Below are 20,402 nucleotides of genomic sequence, written 5' to 3' on the forward strand. Positions count from 1 at the left end.
CATCAACCATCTAGATCACTTCATGATCCATTTACAAAACCCTAGACCTTAATCCAAGCACACCACACGAGTGAGAACTCCACCCAATTTGGGTAGGCACTACCAATCTTACATAACCACTTTAGAACATAACAATGCTGCAAAAAGTTTGGCAGCATAACCATATCTAGAAAAAAAACATGAGCCACACCGGCTTCCACCATAAAATCACAACCATAATCCATGAGGAAATCTCAGTCCTTAACCATAAATTATAACCACACTGAGCCAACTCCCACACTTGGAGTTTGACATGTCCCCTGCAATCAATCTAAGTCCGCAAACATGTGACTATTAAGAAGTGATCTTTTTATTCATAAAATGAGTCCGACCAGCAAATAATCATGATATAAAAATGCAATTTTGATATCATCCAACCATGCAAAGTTGATGCATCACATCTGCACTTCACCTCCCTAGAACATAGAGCTAATTTTGACCTAGAAAGATGGAAAGAAATCATAACCATGCATATGAGACATCCACATCAATCCATGAGTCCCCATACATCATATGATAACATTCCATCACCATAAACATGATGCAAAACACGTACAACCTTCAGGTCAATCACAAACCATAACTTCACACATATGCAAACAACAACTTTCTGGAATTTTTGAGAGCATGAAAAACATGCAAATGAAAGTATTTGACCTCGAACCAATGCATCAAGATCAGCTCCATAATATAGAATATCACATTATCACTTGACTTCACCCATATGGTACTCACAAAACAAATGGTAACCCCAAAAGAAAACCATATCTGCATATACGGTTTGGGATGTCTAGCCACATACCTTCACATAATTTTATGGCCATCTAATAACTGAAATACACTCACCAAAACAACCCGTAAATCATACATAAACAATTTGGTTAACTCACAATGTCATATGGTACCCCCCCTCGATAGCACCCCTACACGTTGGTGCAACAAAAGTGTGTCGACTCTAGAAGGTGGCATGGACAGATGTATGCAGGCAAGCAGAGGCATGGCAAGGGGTTGGAGTAGCTAGGAAAATCATGGGATGGCAGGTAGTAGCGGAATGGTATGCATGATGCGTCTTATAGGCCAAGGAAGGCTCCATGAGGGGCTAATTTGGGTAGCAAGTGAGGGAGATGCAAAGTGCAGATTTTGGGTCCAGGACCGAAGAGCTTGAAGTGCTGAAGGAACAGGTCCATCCAGCTCATCAAACTGAGCTACAGAGCCCAAGTTATTGAAGGTTGAAGTTTTAATGGTTTGCAGATTCTTTCCGGACAGGGCAGCAGGAGACAGGTAATCCAGTGGAAATTGAGGTATAGATGTGTAGAGCTCAATTAATGGAGCCTACCCATCTTTTCGGATTACGGATCGGAGCCATGGTTTGCAAGATATGATCAATTGAAGTTTTTTCCGGGGCGGGGTCTGAGCCCACTTGACCGCATTGGAGAATGTGCTAACTGGAATCTTTTGAGCACCGACCAAGTTTTGGAGTAGGGTGTGCATCATTCGGAGCTAGAAGGAAGTGACTGCATGTCAAACAGAGTCCGGAGCAAGAAGTTATAGCAGTCGAAAAATGGGGTGCCTTTGTTCAAAGTTGTTTATTGCAGATGATTTTTTCATTTTTTGAAGGCCTTGGTTGGAGGGTGCCGAGGAATCAAAATGCAGAGACAGAGAGTGTGGTTGGAGACGGGAAGATGGAGGTTTTGTAGGTTGTTACTGCTTGGAAATCGGATCCGGGAGCAGACTAAAGGAGCTTGGGGACGAGGACCAAAAAAAAATAAATTTCCTAAATATTTTTGAAGGAGTTTATTGCCCTTGGCAATGCAAACAAATTCTAAAAGAAGCTCTAAGTGAAAGCCACAGGAGGAGAAACTCATCCAATTTTCTTTTTTGCACCTCCTAGAGGCACCCCTATAAAAGGTTGTAAATGCGAAAATTTGAGGGCTTTTTTGCCTGAGTAGGTGATTGGAAGTTTGAAGCTTGTGTGGTGCCAAGCTTGCCATTGAAGCTGCATACTTGATTGTACTACTCCCCTATGCAATAATACCACTATTTGTCCCTATCTCTTGTATTGCTTCTCCCCATTCCCCTCCTTTTCTCTCGCTCTTCATGTATTGGCCATTGCTTGCAGAGGGTTTGCCTGCAACTTGAAAGGTGCTACCAAGAGGGCAGATTAGGAGTGTTTTGTGAGTTGGAAAGGGTGAGTTAAGCAGTGTGGGTGCATTTGTGTTGCAGGGTGTTTTTTGCAAGGTGTGAGATAGTTGTTTTGTATGCTAAAGTGGAGTTGTTAGTGGAAATTAGCCAATTTGAAGGTGTTATTTGAGAGGTTAGGGGTGCTATGGAATCCCTGGGCTATAGAGAGGCAAATATTTTGTGTGTTGGGTGTGTTCCCTATTCCCCCTCTCCATCTTCTCGTGCCCCCACTGAGGAGCTGTTGATTGCTCCTTGGTGGTGATCAAAGACGGTTATTTCCATCAACAAGGAGAGATGGCAACACATAGCTATGGACCAGTTTTTGCCGGAGAAGGAGATCCGGAAGAGTGGATGGCCGATTTTGAGTTGTATATGCTGTCACTGCATATGCCGAATGAAGATAGCAAGATGTAAACAATCCCGTTCTTGATGCGGGGGAAAAGCAAAGACATGGTTCTATGCGTTGGAGGGAGAGCCAAGAATTATGTGACCGGCGTTGCGGGCCCGTTTTTTGCAAGATTTTTGAAAAGAGGTATCTCTTGTCGACTTGGATGCAAGGTTGAAAAATTTGAAGCAGGACGTGAATGAGGAATTTAACGTCTCCCTCGCCCGCTTTAAGAGTGGTGGAGGGACTTTGCAGTGGCCATGTAGTTGGTCAATGGTGGTGAGTAATTTAAATTGGAAAAGTTTATGTCTTGTTTACATCCCAAAGTTCATGAAAAGGTGGATTTCGAGGGGCCGGAGAATTACAATGGGGCGGTTGCTATTGCGCAGTCTAAAAGCCGTAAAATAAAGAAGAAGATTGACCAAGGTGCATTGGGATATGAGGTGATGGTTCCCAATCTGACTTCGAGTCCAAGAGAAGAAGTTCAAACAGAGAATCAGCCCAATCAAGGGGTAGCAACCGTTCCTCAACAATGGGTACGTACAGTTCAAGATTTGTCTGAGCAAATGCAAGAGTTGCGTTTAAGTGTTATGGACGGAGGTCAAGCAAGGACAGGAAGAGGCAGATCTAGGCAATTGCCTGGCAGGTACTACAATTGTGGGGAGGAGGGTCATTATGCTCCAGATTTCCCTCACCCACCAAGGGAAAGGGCCGGCATGTACCCTCTATTTGGTCGAGGTCGTGGTCAAGCACAATTTAATGGCCAAAGAGGGCAACAAGAGGTTGAAAACCAAGCACAAGCGGCTCCATCAGGTAATGATGAAATACCAAGGGTTAACATTATTAGTGTTGACAGGCAGGAGGTTGACATCATGGCCAACAAAAGAGAACGAGGTGAAAGAGAGACTGAGATGGAACGTGAAACTAGAGCAAACAAGGGGAAAGGGAAGATAAATGAAGGTAGAGAGCAGCCACAACCAAGCAGAAGAAGGCAAAGATGAAGAATTACCCAAAAGGCAAAGACAAAGAATTACCCAAAAGGATTTTCGGTTGGGACGCGGTAATCCGGAGTATGATTTGGTAAGACATGTTCAAAATCAAAAGGCTAACATCACTTTTGGGCAACTTCTTGCATTAAACCCTAAGTTAAGAAGGCAATGGTCAACCAGCGTCAGCACGAGTCTTCCTCGAGTGGGAGGAGAGGTGCATACAGTACAGAATCTAGCCTTTAAAGTGGGGAGTCCGATCGATGTGCTTTCGATGGTGGATATTTTGATTGAGAAGAAGAAATAGGTTCAAGCCTACATCGATGGTGGTGCCCAAGTCTGTGTTATTATGGAGTCGGATATGAGGGATATTGGCACTAAAGCTGTTGTCAGATCCAATGTGCGAATGAGGATGGCTAATCATGCCAAAGCTCGTTGTCTAGGAGTGGCATAGGATGTGAGGGTAATGGTTATGGGAATTGAATGCTTAATTGGTTTTTTTGTTATGAGAATGCTTATCCAATTATATTGGTGAGGCCATGGCTGTTGGCAATTGGAGCCAAGCAAGATTGGGGGACCGGGGTGTTTACCTTGCGAGATCGAGAAAATGGCAGACAGATTGTGTTGGATCTAAAGACCAGGGAAAGTCGTTTTCATCCCTCAGCAGGTGGAGATAATCGAGATTTCAGTACCAGTTATGAGTACGAAACAAGGTCTACTTATGATGAAGGGCTGACTAGTGTCGAAGAGGAAGAGAGTGATGAGGATTTATTGAAGTTGGATACAGATTTTTTCGGAGTCAAAGTAGACTCTACCACTATAAGGAGAGGTATGCAAGTTCCTATTTGTATTCTGCAAGCTAAAGAGGTGGAAGATATGCTAGGTTCTGATTTAACAAAGCAGGAGAAGGAAGGCTATATGGACCTATGTGCATCCTACCCTGACTTATTTGCAACGGAGTATAAGGATTTGAGGGGAGCTAAAGGAGTGGAGCATCATATTTTACTTAAAGAAGGATACAGGCCAAAAGCACAGAAGCTCAGGAGGTTGGCAGATATTCAAAAGGAAGCTCTATGGCAGGATATCAACAAGTTGCTCGAGGCAGGTATTATATATCCAGTAAAGGAGTCTGAGTGGGTTTCTCCTGTTGTCATTACCATGAAGAAAAATGAAAAGTGGTGGGTATGTGTAGATTATAAGCCTTTGAATGCTGCAACTAAGCAGAATCATTACCCTTTGCCATTTTAAGATGAGATTTTAAACCAGGTTTCCGGACATGAACGCTATTCCGTTATGGATGGGTTTGCAGGGTATTTTCAGATTGTTATTGCTTTGGAGGACCAGTGAAAGACTACCTTCATTTCTCCATGGGGTTGCTTTGCCTACGCAGGATGCCTTTTGGACTGGTGAATGCGTATGCGACTTTTCAAGATTGGATGAACAAGGTGTTCGGGCCTTACTTGGGTAAGTTCATCAGAGTGTTTATGGATAATTTTGGTTGCTATAGTTCCAGGGCAGAACATTTGTCCAAGTTAAGGCTGTGTTTTCAAAGGCTAGATGAAGAAGGAGGTCAATTGAATCCAAAGAAGTGCAAGCTAGCACAACCAAGGGTTCAGTTGTGTTGGGTCATGTGGTATCATAGAACGGAATTGAAGCAGACCCAAAGAAAGTGAAATCATTGGTTCTTATGGAGCCTCCAACTAGTGCAACGAGATTGGTGTTGTTCGTGCATAAATTTAAAATATTTATCCCGCTTTTTTTGGATTTTATCTCAATATGTCTACCCTCTTCAGAAAAGGGCTCAACAGGTGCATGGATTTCCGTGGGATGAGGAAGCTCAAGAGGCCTTTGATAAAGTGAAAGGTATTCTATGTCAATTACCTACAGTGTGTCCTCCTAATCATGCGGATGATTTTTATGTTGCTACGACGGTGGGAACGGTGGCTATTGGAGCAGTATTGCTACAAAAGGTAGGAAGGAGTTATAAGCCTATTTATTTCGAAAGCAGGGTCATTAGTCCGGGTGAAGCTACTTACACGGAGGCAGAGTAGTGGGTGATGGCTTTGGTCTTTGCCTGTAGGAAGTTCAAAGTATATTTGGTCGTTCGGAAGTTTTATGTATTGACTGCTAACAATCTTTTGCCTGAAGTGGTACTACACTTGAAGCCAGGGAAGCGAATTATGAAGTGGGTAATCAAGCTTCAAGAGTTTGAGTTTGAGTTCAAAGTGGATCACACTCGGTAGTCTCATTTGGTGGATATCCTAGTCAACAAGGAGGTTGAGTTAATCAATTTATCCAAGGGTGGTACAAGAGGAGGATAAGGAAGAACCTGACTTGGAAGGGGCCTTCACGATGTGGTTTGATGGCGCTTATCGACGAGTAACAAAAAAGGGAGGTGGAGGTGTAGTTATTACGACACAATCACTTTTTCCAAATCTTACGACTTGGAGGAGGTGCATACCAACAATGAAGCACAATATCTTACTTTACACCTGGGACTCAATCAATGCATTGAATTTGGCATATCAAGGTTGGTCGTAAAAGGTGATGCTCTACTAGTTATCCAAACAACTTTTGGGCCAATGGCAGGTAAAGAGGGATTCTATCAAGAATTGGTTTTTTTCCATAAAGAAGTTGTTGAAGTTTTTTTGAAGAAGTGCGTGCAGTTCAAACATGTGAGGAGAGAACAAAACCAGGAAGCAGATCAGTTGGCTAGCAGTCGTGTTCAGACTCAAGTGTCGAGTTTGTATGTGGGGCCGGCCACTTATACAGGTAGAGAGACTTTGAAGGATATTGATGATTTCTTGAGTACAGGTCAATGTTCCAACGGGCTTTCCAAGCTACAAAAGAGGAGATTTGTTCAAAAGGTTAAAAGGTTCACTCTTGTTGGTGAAGATCTTATGGTGCACGGTCGAGATGAGGTGCTACCTCGTGTCCTTTACAAAGAAGAGATCGGCATGGTGTTGGAGCAATGCCACTAGGAAAGCGGTCATCAGGGTAAAAGTCAAGTTTTGTTTCGTATCTTAAGAAGTGGGTTCTTGTGGCCTTCTGTTGTGCGAGGTGTGCATTATTGGTGCAAGACGTGCCATCAGTGCCAAGTGATGGGTGAAAAACGACTGGTAGTTGAGCAACAAGGGGCTATCATTGCACATGATGCCTTTCAAAAGTGGGGTTTGGATGCAATCGATCCATTGCCCAAGTCAGCGAGCGGTAAGAAATATGTGGTAGTGGCCATAGACTACCTTACACGGTGGGTCAAGGCTAAAGCAGTCAAAGAGGTAAATGCGCATACTGTTGCTCAGTTTGTATTTGATTGCATATGTTGTCGTTTTAGAGTGCCTTGGGTGCTTATATCAGATTGAGGACAAGGATTCAGAAGTAATTTGGTGCGTGCTCTGGTGGACAAATTGGGGATTCAACACCGATTTTCATATCCATACCACCCACAGTGCAATGGTTTGGTGGAGATTGCAAATGGGCAGATAGTGAATATGCTTACGAAGTATATATACCAGCAGGTTGAAGAGTGGAAAGCTAACCTAGATAAATGTTTGTGGGCTTAAAGGACTTCATATAAGGTGGCAACCAACTTCACTCCCTACGAGTTGGTATATGGCAAGGAAGTGATCTTGCATGTGCATGTGCAACTAGGGGTTATCAAAGGTCTATGGCGAATTGATAAAACTCATCAAGATATTTTGCAGGATAGGATTACAAGTCTCAAAACTTTGAAGATGGATCATGAGGCAGTGGCAGATTTTTATGTGAAGCAGCGAGAAAGAAGGGTAGCCAAGTTCAACCAACATTTGCCAGCCAAGCAAATTGAGAAGAGAGATCTAGTGATGAAATACGAGAATTATCTTGACTTCACCTTTCAAAAGAAGTTCAAGAAAAAGTGGACGGGACCTTACAAGGTTCATCAAGTTTTTTCCAATGATACTTATGCACTAATCAGGTTGGATGGTCGGTTCCTCAAACATAGGGTAAATGGTCTACGTCTCAAGCTCTACTTTGAGAGGGAGTTAGTGCCAGCGGTGCATCATATTCTTATGCAAGGGGTGGGGCAACCCACTTGAAGGTTTGGCAATAGGGTGCAATAAAACAGTGTACATATGGTTTTAGTTTTCTCATAGTGTGTGCCAGGTTTTGCAGTTAGAAAGAGAATAAAGCTTTTATGTGGTTGAGCATAAATGCTCAACAGGGGGGTGGGCAATGATGTTGCAGCCAAAGTGTGTCGACTCTAGAAGGTGGCATGGACAGATGTATGCAGGCAAGCAGAGGCATGTCAAGGGGCTGGAGCAGCTAGGAAAATCATGGGATGGTAGGTAGCAGCGGAATTGTATGCATGATGCGGCTTATAGTCCAAGGAAGGCTCCATGAGGGGCTAATTTGGGTAGCAGATGAGGGAGATGCAAAGTGCAGATTTTGGGCTTGAAGTGCTGAAGGAGCAGGTCTAGACAGCTCATCAAACCGAGCTACGGAGCCCAAGTTATTGAAGGTTGAAGTTTTAATGGTTTGCAGATTCTTGCTGGATAGGGCAGCAGGGGAGAGGTAATCCAAGTGGAAATTGAGGTATAGATGTGTAGAGCTCAATTCATGGAGCCTACCTGTCTTTTCAGATTGCGGATCGGAGCCATGGTTTGCAAGATATGATCAATTGAAGTTTTTCGGGGGCAAGGTCTGAGCCCACTTGGCCGCATTGGAGAATGTTCCATCTGGCATCTTTTGAGCACCAACAAAGTTTTGGAGCAGGGTGTGAATCATACGGAGCTAGCACGAAGTGACTGCATGTCAAACGGAGTCCGGAGCAAGAAGTTACAGTCGGAAAATGGGGTGCCTTTGTCCAAAGTTGGTTGCAGATGATTTTTTCATTTTTTTGAAGGCCTTGGTTTGAGGGTGCCAAGGAATCAAAATGCAGAGACAGAGAGTGTGGTTGGAGCCAGGAAGATGGAGTTTCAGTAGGTTGTTATTGCTTGGAAATCGGATCCGAGAGCAGACTAAAGGAGCTTGGGGAAGAGGACCATAAAAAGATTTTTTCCTAAATATGTTTGAAGGAGTTTATGGCCCTTGGGGGTGCAATTCAGTGTGGAAATGCCATGTGGCGCAGCCGGGTAAAAACCCACATGCAGGGCCGTGGGCTGTGGATGGTACAGTATATAGCCTAGGTGATGGCTCCTCATTGAGACACAAGTGGGGAGAGAGAGGGGAGCTCTCCCTCCCGTTGGTGATGGCGTTGGCCCTACCGGGCGCTGCGCACGGTGCCGCGTGGCGTTTGGTGGCAATTTTGGCGGTGCAGAGGTGGTGGCACGCCCGCGGGCGCCCGCGTGGGGTGGAATGTCAAAGTGATGATGTGGCAGTTAAGGGCTGGTGCCCACGCTCGCTAAGGGCTAAAGTTTTTGAGGAAAGGGGTGTCCCCCCCCCCCCCCCCCCCAATAGCGACATTGCTATTGCTCAAGGAGGGGAGGGGTCCCGCTGCAGAGAGGTGAGCCGACAGGGGTAGTTAAAGGGCGAGCCAAGGACACTCAAAGGCCCAAGAGGAACTCTGGGCGGCCAAATGGAAGGGACAAAGAACCAAGGTGTACACCATGCAAATGTTTCCAAAAAATCAAATGTGCCAAGTGTTGGCAATGCAAACAAATTCTAAAAGAACCTCTAAGTGAAAGCCACAGGAGGAGAAAATCATCCAATTTTCTTTTGTGGACCTCCTAGAGGCACCCCCATAAAAGGTTGTAAATGAGAAAATTTGAAGGCTTTTTTGCCTGAGTAGGTGATTGGAAGTTTGAAGCTTGTGTGGTGCCAAGCTTGCCATTGAAGCTGCATACTTGATTGTACTACTCCCCTATGTAATAATACCACTATTTGCCCCTATCTCTTGTATTGCTTCTCCCCATTCCCCTCCTTTTCTCTCGCTCTTTGTGTATTGGCCATTGCTTGCAGAGGGTTTGCCTGCAGCTTGAAAGGTGCTACCAAGATGGCAGATTAGGAGTGTTTTATGAGTTGGAAAGGGTGAGTTAAGCAGTGTGGGTGCATTTGTGTTGCGAGGCGTTTTTTGCAAGGTGTGAGATAGTTGTTTTGTATGCTAAAGTGGAGTTGTTAGTGCAAATTATCCAATGAAGGTGTTATTTGAGAGGTTAAGGGTTTTGTGGATCCCTAGGCTATAGAGAGGCAAATATTTTGTGTGCTTGGGGGTGTTCCCTATTCCCCCTCTCCAACGTGTAGCTAAAACCGGTTATAGAACGATTAAAAACTCGCATTCCAGAGGCGATAACGGAGACATAAATTCATTTTCCATCAAGTTTCATCATGTTTTTCAATTGGTTAAGTGGGTTTGCCTATCCGGTGAATCTATATAGTGGTTCTCCAAGAAGCCTGGAGTAAAAAAATTTGGTTTAGTGGGCAACAAGCTATTTTTTGACCATATCTCTTAGCTTGTGCATGAGTTTCACATGACATCAAAGAGAGAAAATTTTCTAAATGATGTGTTGTATCTCTAGTACAAAGGGTTTGGGCTTATTCATAACGGTTTGTGATTTATGACTAAAACAGTGTTTCTATCGCCTCTATGACGTGAAAAGAAAAGCGCTTTTTATGCTCGCACGTGATCATAAACACATCATGTGCATAAAATAGCGTTTTAAATGTAACATTTAAAGGCCTAATAACTTATGTGTAGCGGAAATTAGCATGAACATAGTGGGCATTTCATTAGAATAGATTCCTAATGAGAATTACAAGAGTGCTTGGGTGGAGAGAGCAACAAAAAGCATAACACCTAGTTAGATAGCATCAACAATACTTTCAAAATAGAGAGAAATTAAGCTATTGACAAAAATCGAGGACCGGATTTGCATGGAGCCGGTCCCCCCTCCAAAAGGCTTTGTATTATGGTTTCTCCCATCAAGAGAGACATTGTACAATACAATTCTTTGTGTTCCTTCAAGACTAGCTAGTGCAATGAAGATGAAAGCTTCATGCACTAAGCAAAACACTTAGCAAACACAACTTTAATTACCCCCGTTATCAGACCCAAGACCTCACACACCTTCAAAGATGGTGAGAGCTAGCAGGGTATGAGAGTAGACTGAGAGGCAGAAGGAGTATCTTACGAGAAAGATGTACATCTCCTCACATAATCACTTATATTAGCATAGCTTAGCTTAGTAATTAGCTTGGTAGAGGAGATGAGCATGCATTGAAGCTTGGCTCTTGGTTGGATTTGCATCCACATGCCAAGAGTATGTCGATGTAGGCTTCTATCTCACAAGCTTGGAGTAGGTGATGAGCTCTCCATTAAAGCTTGGGAAGAGATAGTCTTCTCTTTCTTCACACATGAGATTGTGTGAGTATGTGTGTGTGATAATGCCTTGCAAAAATCAGCCCCCTCTCTCTCTTGGGCGAGCCCTCTTGCTAATTGCTCTTGCACGCTCCCCATTGGACCTCCCCAAGTCAAGACAATGGCTATTAAGCAGCATAAGTGATAGCCTTATGACATGTGTCCCCCTTTCCCCTTTTGTGAGAGCTTTAGTTAATTTAATAATTAAACTAAACTCTCATTGGACCCCTTTGCCTCCTGGCCAATAGGAATCAGGCAAGCCATTGGGCTCCTGAATGCTCATTGGACCCCTTGGGAGACTGTCCAATAGTCTTCTAGGAGACTTAATTCTCATTGGTTCTTTTATTAAGTGTTTTTAAATTAATTAAACTAGATTTAATCTAGCCTAATTCTCATTGGTCCACCTCCAAGGCCATCCAATAGGAATTGGGCACACCTTGTGGGCATCTTGGCTAGGGAGCTGACATGTATCCCTAATTCCCTTTGTGTAAAGGGAGCTTGTGTGTGTGTGTGTGTGTGTGTGTGTGTGTGACTTTCTCTCTCATCCCCTGGAAGAAGGGCTCGCCCCCTCCCATGTAGGGATATGCAAAGACTTTTTAGTTACACACAAAGCATCCAATTTCCCCTAGGGTTGACCTTTGGACACAACCTTTGAATTTTGGAACCTTAGCATTTTGGAAGTCTTTATGGGCTGAACCTTAGGGTCTTTTTATCCCATTGTTGCACATGGATCTTTTGCAGATGGCCCCCCCTTTGGATCCCTATTTTCCGTCCTTTGGAGCCCTATTGTGGTCAGTCTGCTAGCTTAACCAATATTCTAGCTTTTTCTCCCCTGGCACTTCCCCACATTAAATGATCAGTTTAATATGAGAAAATCATTTAGGAGAATTAGATATTGATTATTAGGACATTACCTCTCTCTTGATATCATAGTCGTCCTCGACTATGGTGTAGAGAAGATAAAGCATATTCATGAGTCCTTTTCTTAGCGGGTAGAGGATCCCTATGTTACCCTACGACATCATTCCACAATGGATGACTAGTCCATTTGGCATTTGAGAGCCTGAGGTTGCCGCAAGCATGTCTGCACATTAGTCCTATCAGTCTTCCATAGTAGAGTGACAAGCTCTACTTGGTGTTTGGGAGACGTCCTCTCTGCAAACTTGATCTAAGCATGCATACTACTTCATTTTTGTGCACAATAAAGAAAAAGAGAGTCTTATAAGACAAAAAAACTTTTTTCATTTTTAACATTTTGTGCATTTTCTTACTCTTGGGAAGCATTGTAAGCATTGACAAGGTTTAGGTTATTCTTTAATTGTATGCCTTGCATCCATCTAGCATCTTCAAAAGGATAATTCTTAAACTTAATAAGATATCGTCGGATAGTCTTACCGCCTCTTAATACCTTGTCTTCATGTCGGAGAATGGTCTCGGGCTGTAGCACCTCCTCTTGGTCCTCGATCTCCGGTGGGTCTTCAATAGTTGGTTCTTGAGGTGGCTCTCCTTTGTAAGGCTTTAATAGGCTCACACGGAATGCATTGTGTATGAGCCAATGATTGGGCAACTTGAGTTGATAGGCCATCTCATTGATTGGCCTAAGAATCTGGAAGGGACCATAGTACCTTTTTGCTAGTTTAGCATAGTACTTTTGGTGGCCCGTAGGATTCCTGCCCATCGTGTGCCTTAATCGACCCTTGGGAAACTTTAACAAGACCCAATCGTTCTCTTTAAAGTCTTGGGCTCTTCTGTGCTTGTCAGCAGCAAACTTTTTCCTTTACTGTGAGATAGAGATAGCATCCTTAATCTTTTGAAAAGATTCTTGTAGGTCTCGGCTATACTCATCTGCAATGAAGATCTTCCCATGTACCTTAAGTAGCAAGGGACTTTTTTATCTTCCCTCAATTACCTCGAAAGGTGCTTTTCCCGTGGAAGTATGTACATTGTTATTGTAAGCATACTCCACTAAGGGTAAGTACTTCTCCCATTGGGATCTTTGATCTACCTCCGTTACATAGGCTTTTAGTAGATCGAGAATGGTTAGGTTAGCTATTTCACTTTGGCCATCCGTTTGTGGATGATAGGCCAAAGAGAAGTTTAGCCTTGTCCCTAAATTCTCAAAGAGACCCTTCCAGAAATTATTGGTCATTCTAGGATCTCTATCCAACACTATGGACATTGGCAAGCCATGGTACTTGAAAATTTGTGAAATGAAGAGGGTTCCCATTTGCTGGGCTTTGATAGTCTTTTTGACAGGTATAAAATGAGCTTGTTTACTGAACCTGTCTACTATCGTCCATATTCCCGTATTCCCATGGATAGACTTACGCAATCCAAAGATAAAATCCATGGATATGCTCTCCCATGGTGAATTAGGGATTGGCAAGGGTTGAAGCAATCCAAGTTTCTTCCCTCTATCAAATTTTGTCTTTTGGCATACCACATATTTAGAAACATACTCTTGTCTGTTCACTTTCATGGTAGGCCAATAGAAATATGTTTCAATTCCCTTTAAGGTAGACTGAATCCCTCTATGCCCCACATAAGGTGGAGCATGAGATTCATACATTACTTTCTCATGTAGTGAGTTAGTAACGCATAGTCTATTGCCATAGAGAAGATAACCATCTTGTAAAGTAAATGGTTCTTCTTTCTTCCCTAATGCAAGGGCTGAAATCACATCTCTAAAATCGGGATCAATAGCATACTCCTCTATCATTGAAGATAGATCATTGTGAGTTGCCGTGGAAACCGCATTCACTCTTGGCTGTCTTGAGAGTGCATCATCTACTTGATTATGCTTGCCAGCAATGTGAGCAATATGAAAATGAAATTGCGAAAGGAAATTTGCCCAACTCATTTGTTTGTCGGAGAGCTTGGTCTCCGTCATGAAGTACTTAAGACTTTGGTGATCCGTTCGCAGAATGAAAGGAGTCCCCAATAAATAGTGCTTCCATGAGTCTAAGGCATGTAGAACTGCAAGGTGTTCCTTTTCATATATGCCTAGAGCTTGCTCAACAGGGTCGAGCCTTCAACTCTCATAGCCTATGGCGTGCCCTTCTTGGAGCAAAACAGCTCCAAGGCAATCACCACAAGCATCACATTGGACCTTAAGTGGTTTTGAGAGATCCGGTAGTGTAAGCACAGGTTAAGAGATAAGCTTTTCTTTATGATTTTCGAAAGCATTGTTCTCCTTAGCAGACCATGTATACCTAACGCTTTTCTTTGTTAGGTCATGTAATGGTCCCGCAATTTGTGAGAACTTTTCTATGAAGCGTCTATAGTATGCACACATACCTATAAAGCTTCTTAGTTCATGAAGATTCCTTGGTTTAGGCCATCCTTTTATTACCTCTAACTTTGATGGATCCATTTGGATGCCATCTTGAGAGATAATGTGACCTAAATACTGAATCTCTTGCAAGAAAAATTCACTTTTCTTTCGATTAACATAAAATTTATTCTCTCTCAAAACTTGAAATATTACCTGGAGGTGTTGCTTGTGTTAGTCTAATGAATTAGAGTAGATGATAATATCATCAAAGAACACTTCAGTGAAGGTTCGATGAGCCCTGAACAGCTTCTCCATCAAGCGGTTGAATGTGGCTGGTGCCTTGGTCAAGACAAAAGGCATGACAATGTATTCGTAAAGACCAAAGGTGGTGCGAAATGCAGTCTTTACAATGTCTTGATCAACTATCCTTATTTGATGATAGCCACTTTTTAGGTCAATCCTACTGAAGTAGGTCGATCCTTGTAGCTTATCAAATAGGTCTTCTACCCGTGGAACGGGAAACCTATTTTTGATAGTGATCCTATTTAGTACTCTATAGTCGACACACATACGATATGTGCCGTCTTTCTTTTGCACTAATAGCACGGGTGAGCAAAATGGAGATGAGCTAGGCCTAACCATGCCCTTCTCAACTAACTCATGCACTTGCCGCATAATCTCCTCTTGTTGAGCTTGAGAAACTCTATAAGGAGGTTTGTTAGGCGGTGAACTTCCTGGAAGAAGTTCAATTGCATGGTCATCACTACCTCGTTTAGGAGGTAGCTCACAAGGGATGTCATCAATAAAAACATCTTGAAACCCCTTGAGGAAATTGGATAACTCTAATTCTTTTTGGTTGCTTTTATTTTCTTTTGCTAAAGCATTAGGTTCATTTTGAGAATCTTTAACAAAAATCATGCACACGGAAATAGAGCTCTTTATTGACTTGTTGAAAGCTGGTGTATGTACAATGGGGATAGGGTTACCCATTTCCTTAGCATCTATATACATGTCTTTTTCCCTGAACTTAAAGGAGATTCTCCTTTCAGGAAATTTAACATCGGCAGCCAGGCGATCAAACCATGGTGCCCCTAGGATTACATCGTCAAGCTTGAGAGGAGAGATAAAGAAGTCCTCTTTGTCCACATAGCCTTGGACATGAAGCCTCAATTTCCCGATTAAGGGAGTGACTGAAGCTTCTTGCCCCTTGAAGGCACTGTCTACGGGTAGGACATCTCCCATCTCGTAGGATTGTATGCCTAGCTTGGTGGCCAACTCTATAGATATAAAATTGTGAGTAGAACCAGGGTCAAAGAGAATAAAATCATCATGTTCTCTTACCTTTCCCCAAGCATGGCATAGAGGAGATTCTTTGTGATGATTTTGGTGAGTCTCCTCCTCTTGGATTTCAACCAAGGAAACTCTAGGAGGATCTTGGCGGTTTTTCTTTTGGGGACAAGTGCGGTACGCATGCCCTTGTTCGCCGCACTTGAAACACCGGTTATCCTTGTGATAACGCTGAGAGTTTGTTTTTACCTTTGTAAACTCCCTTCTCTTTAGCTTTGTTGGAGTTGCCCTTGGGAGACTTTTAGACATTGTCCTTCCCCTTAGGCTCATTGGAGCCCTTGTTTTCTGGGGGCTTATTATTTCTTGTAGCCCCTGTTTGGAAATTGATTCGAGAGGCCACCATAGTATGGTGCATTACCGCTGATATGGTACGTGGCCTTTGGGAGTTGACATACTCCGCCATTTCTTCGGTTAAGCCCGCACAAAATTGTTGCTTTTTCTCTCCAAAATCCAACTTTTTGAAGACAGTGGCTTTGAGTTGTAGGTCCCAAAACTTGTCTACATATTTGTGGATTCATTGGGAGAGAGCTTTATGTTTCACCATTCAGTGAGTACTTTGTCTTTGGCATCGCTGGCCAAAAATTGCTTCATAATGGAAGCTCTTAAAGCTTTCCATGTTCGTGGAGCTTCACCGTTGGCTCGTAGGCTAGACCACCATTGTCTGGCGGACTTTTGAAAGTGCGTAGCTACATGGCGTAGCTTAGAGGACTCCGTTAAGCCCTCATCTCCAAACGCCGCATCGAATTGTTGGATAAAGGCCAAGACTTTGTCCGTAGCACCAAAGGTGCCATCATAGGTAAGGAAAGAGATGCTCTTCCCTCCCTCTTTGAATTTCTTCAGCTTGTAAGACCTCTTCCATGCGGAATAGGATTTCCTATGGCCTCTTCTTTTTGATGGTTCAAAGGTTGCACCATCACTTTCTTCAGAAGGTGAAGAATTTGAAGAAGGTGGAGAAGAGGGTGACCTCTTTCTCGCCTTTTTCTTGTCTTGATCTTCGTCGTCTTCACCATAGCTTTCATAAGAGGAAGAGGATGAAGAAGATGGAGAAGCGGGTGTCCTCTTTCTCGCCTTTTTCTTCTCTTGCTTTTTTATCATCCCTCTTTGAATTATGGCGTGGAGAAGAGTGTGATGGTCTTGTCCGCTTTGGTGGTGATGGAGAGCGTTTAGCCCGCCGTCTTCGTGGAGCCATCTCCACCGAGGTGGCGGGAGACTCACTTCTTTCTCGTTCCTTCGGTCGAGGCTCTTGAGTTCTCCTTTGGGAAGGAGATACATCATCAAGAAGTAAATTCTTGAGCCGTTCATATGGGTTCTCTTCTTCTTCCCGAATCGGAGAGAGACCTCTTTTGGTAGTCTCACCAAGAGGCTTCCTAGGTATTCTCTCGTCATGGTGATGAGCTTGGAGAATCCCGTGAGCACAAAGCTGTCGTTGCACTTCACTTTGGAGAGATGGATTGCCCATGGCTTGTTGAAGCCTAGAAACAAGATAGTTAACAAGCATCGAAGCATCATTAGTAGCTTGCTCATGAGCAAAATCAAAGTTATCAACATTAATTTCACTCTCTTTATTATTGTCAGCCATTCTAACAACTTTTAGGTGTACTGTGGCACTTCAAGCCCTAGTTGCTACTCCTCTTTACCTCTTTAGAAAAATCACTCAAGCTACTGTACCCGCGGCTCGAATACCATTAATTGCAAGGAATAGAAGAGAGGGTCTTTCGACACCAAAACAGCACCGGTTCCTGTCTAGCTTCTAATAGCTCAATAGTGGTTAAGCCGTAGGCAAGCCCCGTAGGACTCCACTATTAAGACCATAGCTCTCAATGGTGATGCCCCGTTAACTGCACAAAGGCAGGTGCACTGCAAGGCTGAAAAATCCCTATTCTACTTACTCACAGGCAATTAATAATACCAACCATTTATAGCTAGCTTGAGGACCTCCCTTCTTGAGCAAGAAAAGAGAAACCTTGTGCTCTAATACCAATGTAACATTTAAAGGCCTAATAACTTATGTGTAGCGGAAATTAGCATGAACATAGTGGGCATTTCATTAGAATAGATTCCTAATGAGAATTACAAGAGTGCTTGGGTGGAGAGAGCAATAAAAATCATACCACCTAGTTAGATAGCATCAACAATACTTTCAAAAGAGAGAGAAATTACGCTATTAACAACAGTTGAGGACTGGATTTGCATGGAGCCGGTCCCCCCTCCAACAGGCTTTGTATTATGGTTTCTCCCATCAAGAGAGACATTGTACAATACAATTCTTTGTGTTCCTTCAAGACTAGCTAGTGCAATGAAGATGAAAGCTTCATGCACTAAGAAAAAAACTTAGCAAACACAACTTTAATTATCCTCGTTCTCAGACCCAAGACCTCACACACCTTCGAAGATAGTGAGAGCTAGCAGGGTATGAGAGTAGATTGAGAGGAAGGAGTATCTTACCAGAAAGATGTACATCTCCTCACATAATCACTCATATTAGCATAGCTTAGCTTAGTAATTAGCTTGGTAGAGGAGATGAGCATGCATTGAATCTTGGCTCTTGGTTGGATTTGCATCCACATGCCAAGAGTATGTCGATGTGGGCTTCTATCTCACAAGCTTGGAGTAGGTGATGAGCTCTCCATTAAAGCTTGGGAAGAGATAGTCTTCTCTTTCTTCACACATGAGATTGTGTGAGTGTGTGTGTGATAATGCCTTGCAAAAATCAGCCCCCCCTCTCTCTTGGGCGATCCCTCTTGCTACTTGCTCTTGCAGGCTCCCCATTGGACCTCCCCAAGTCAAGCCAATGGCTATTAAGCGACATAAGTGATAGCCTTCTGACATGTGTCCCCCTTTCCCCTTTTAAGAGAGCTTCAGGTAATTTAATAATTAAACTAAACTCTCATTGGACCCCTTTGCCTCCTGGCCAATAGGAATCAGGCAAGACATTGGGCTCCTGAATGCTCATTGGACCCCTTGGGAGACTGTCCAATAGTCTTCTAGGAGACTTAATTCTCATTGGTTCTCTTATTAAGTGTTTTTAAATTAATTAAACTAGATTTAATCTAGCCTAATTCTCATTGGTCCACCTCCAAGGCCATCCAATAGGAATTGGGCACACCTTGTGGGCATCTGGGCTAGGGAGCTTACATGTGTCCCTAATTCCCTTTGTGTAAAGGGAGCCTGTGTATGTGTGTATGACTTTCTCTCTCATCCCCTAGAAGAAGAGCTCGCCCCCTCCCATATAGGGATATGCAAAGACTTTTTAGTTACACACAAAGCATCCAATTTCCCCTAGGGTTGACCTTTGGACACAACCTTTGAATTTTGGAACCTTAGCATTTTGGAAGTCTTTATGGGTTGAACCTTAGGGTCTTTTTAGCCCATCGTTGCACATGGCTCTTTTCCAGATGGCCCCCCCTTTGGATCCCTATTTTCCCTCCTTTGGATCCCTACTGTGGCCGGGCTGCTAGCTTAATCAATATTGTAGCTTTTTCTCCCCTAGCACTTCCCCACATTAAATGATCAGTTTAATATGAGAAAATCATTTAGGAGGATTAGATATTGATTATTATGACATTAAACATGATGAAATAATCATGGGGAAAATTCATACGTATTTGGTTAATCCATACATGCACTCGCATGCGAAAAACAATCACCGAGAGGGTGACTACTCAACTATGGAGTTTAGAGCTTGTGACCGTGCTTTAGAATCGATTAGGGGCTGTTGAAAGGATTCTTGCTTTGCCGGAAGAGAGCGGTGATGAGATCTATGTAGAGGTATTCACCACGAAAGCTTCCAAAGAGCACGTACACGATGAAACGAGAGAGGAGATAGTGAGCAAGTAGAGAGAGAGTATCCTTCTTCTTCTCCTCGAGAGAAGAGCTTATGGAGATGGTGATGAAGAGCTCGCACCACTCCATATAATAGATATGTATAGCCTTGCGGTGACACTGAAAACTGATCACTCTATGCCAATTTAAAGGCACTATAGCAAGCCAGAGTGATGCCCAAGGCAAGCTACTAGCACCCCCTCTCAACATGGATTAGCTGCAAATATTTGGGAAAAGACTCCATTATTTTCTAAAAACATGGCACAGCTTTTGGGAGTCAACTCTCCCACTTACCATTCAATTTTTGTAGTAAAAATTGTTTAACTCGCTAGTATCCCTGCAACTAATAAAACCGTTGTTAGACTATGCCGCACCATGATGTCCCGACATAATTATGACTTTCATGTACTATCCTTTCATATTTACGGTACCGCTTTTTATAAAAATAATTCTCGTAAAAATCTCGTTTGGTCTCGTTTTTGCTCATGGTGATCATTTTTAAATGCAACAAAGACTAAAATAAATATTTTTATGTTTAGTCATCATAAAAAGCACATTGCTTTTCAAAAACACCGAATAGAACGAAAAGCTAAAAATAAAGTAAAATTTTCTACAATTGAGCCACGGATACCCTTCGTCCATTGGAATAAGAAAGCGGACTCACTTTTCACTAAAAAGCACTAAAATTCATGAAAAGCTAAAAACAGTGTGAAAAGCACTCAAAACGTAGATTTTTACAAAATTGAACCATAGCTTCCTGGAACATGTAGATCAAGGATCCGACTTTGCTTTTTGCAAAAAAACACCTAAAAGTACAAAAAGCATGAAAACACTAAAAATAGCGATTTTTTTTCAAAACTGAACCAAACGTCCATCTAACCTACTAGAACATGGAAACAACCTTGCTTTTTACTTTAGAACCTTCTAATACTTTCAATCAAGCATCTTTAGTCAAAATTTGACAAAATAGATATTGTAAGCTATTTTTCTTATTTTTAGAAGAGACCCAAAAATTGGGGATCTTACATCCTCTCA

Source organism: Adiantum capillus-veneris, chromosome 3 (assembly GCF_014529385.1).
Source record: "Adiantum capillus-veneris isolate H3 chromosome 3, ASM1452938v2, whole genome shotgun sequence".
Lineage (NCBI taxonomy): Eukaryota > Viridiplantae > Streptophyta > Polypodiopsida > Polypodiales > Pteridaceae > Adiantum > Adiantum capillus-veneris.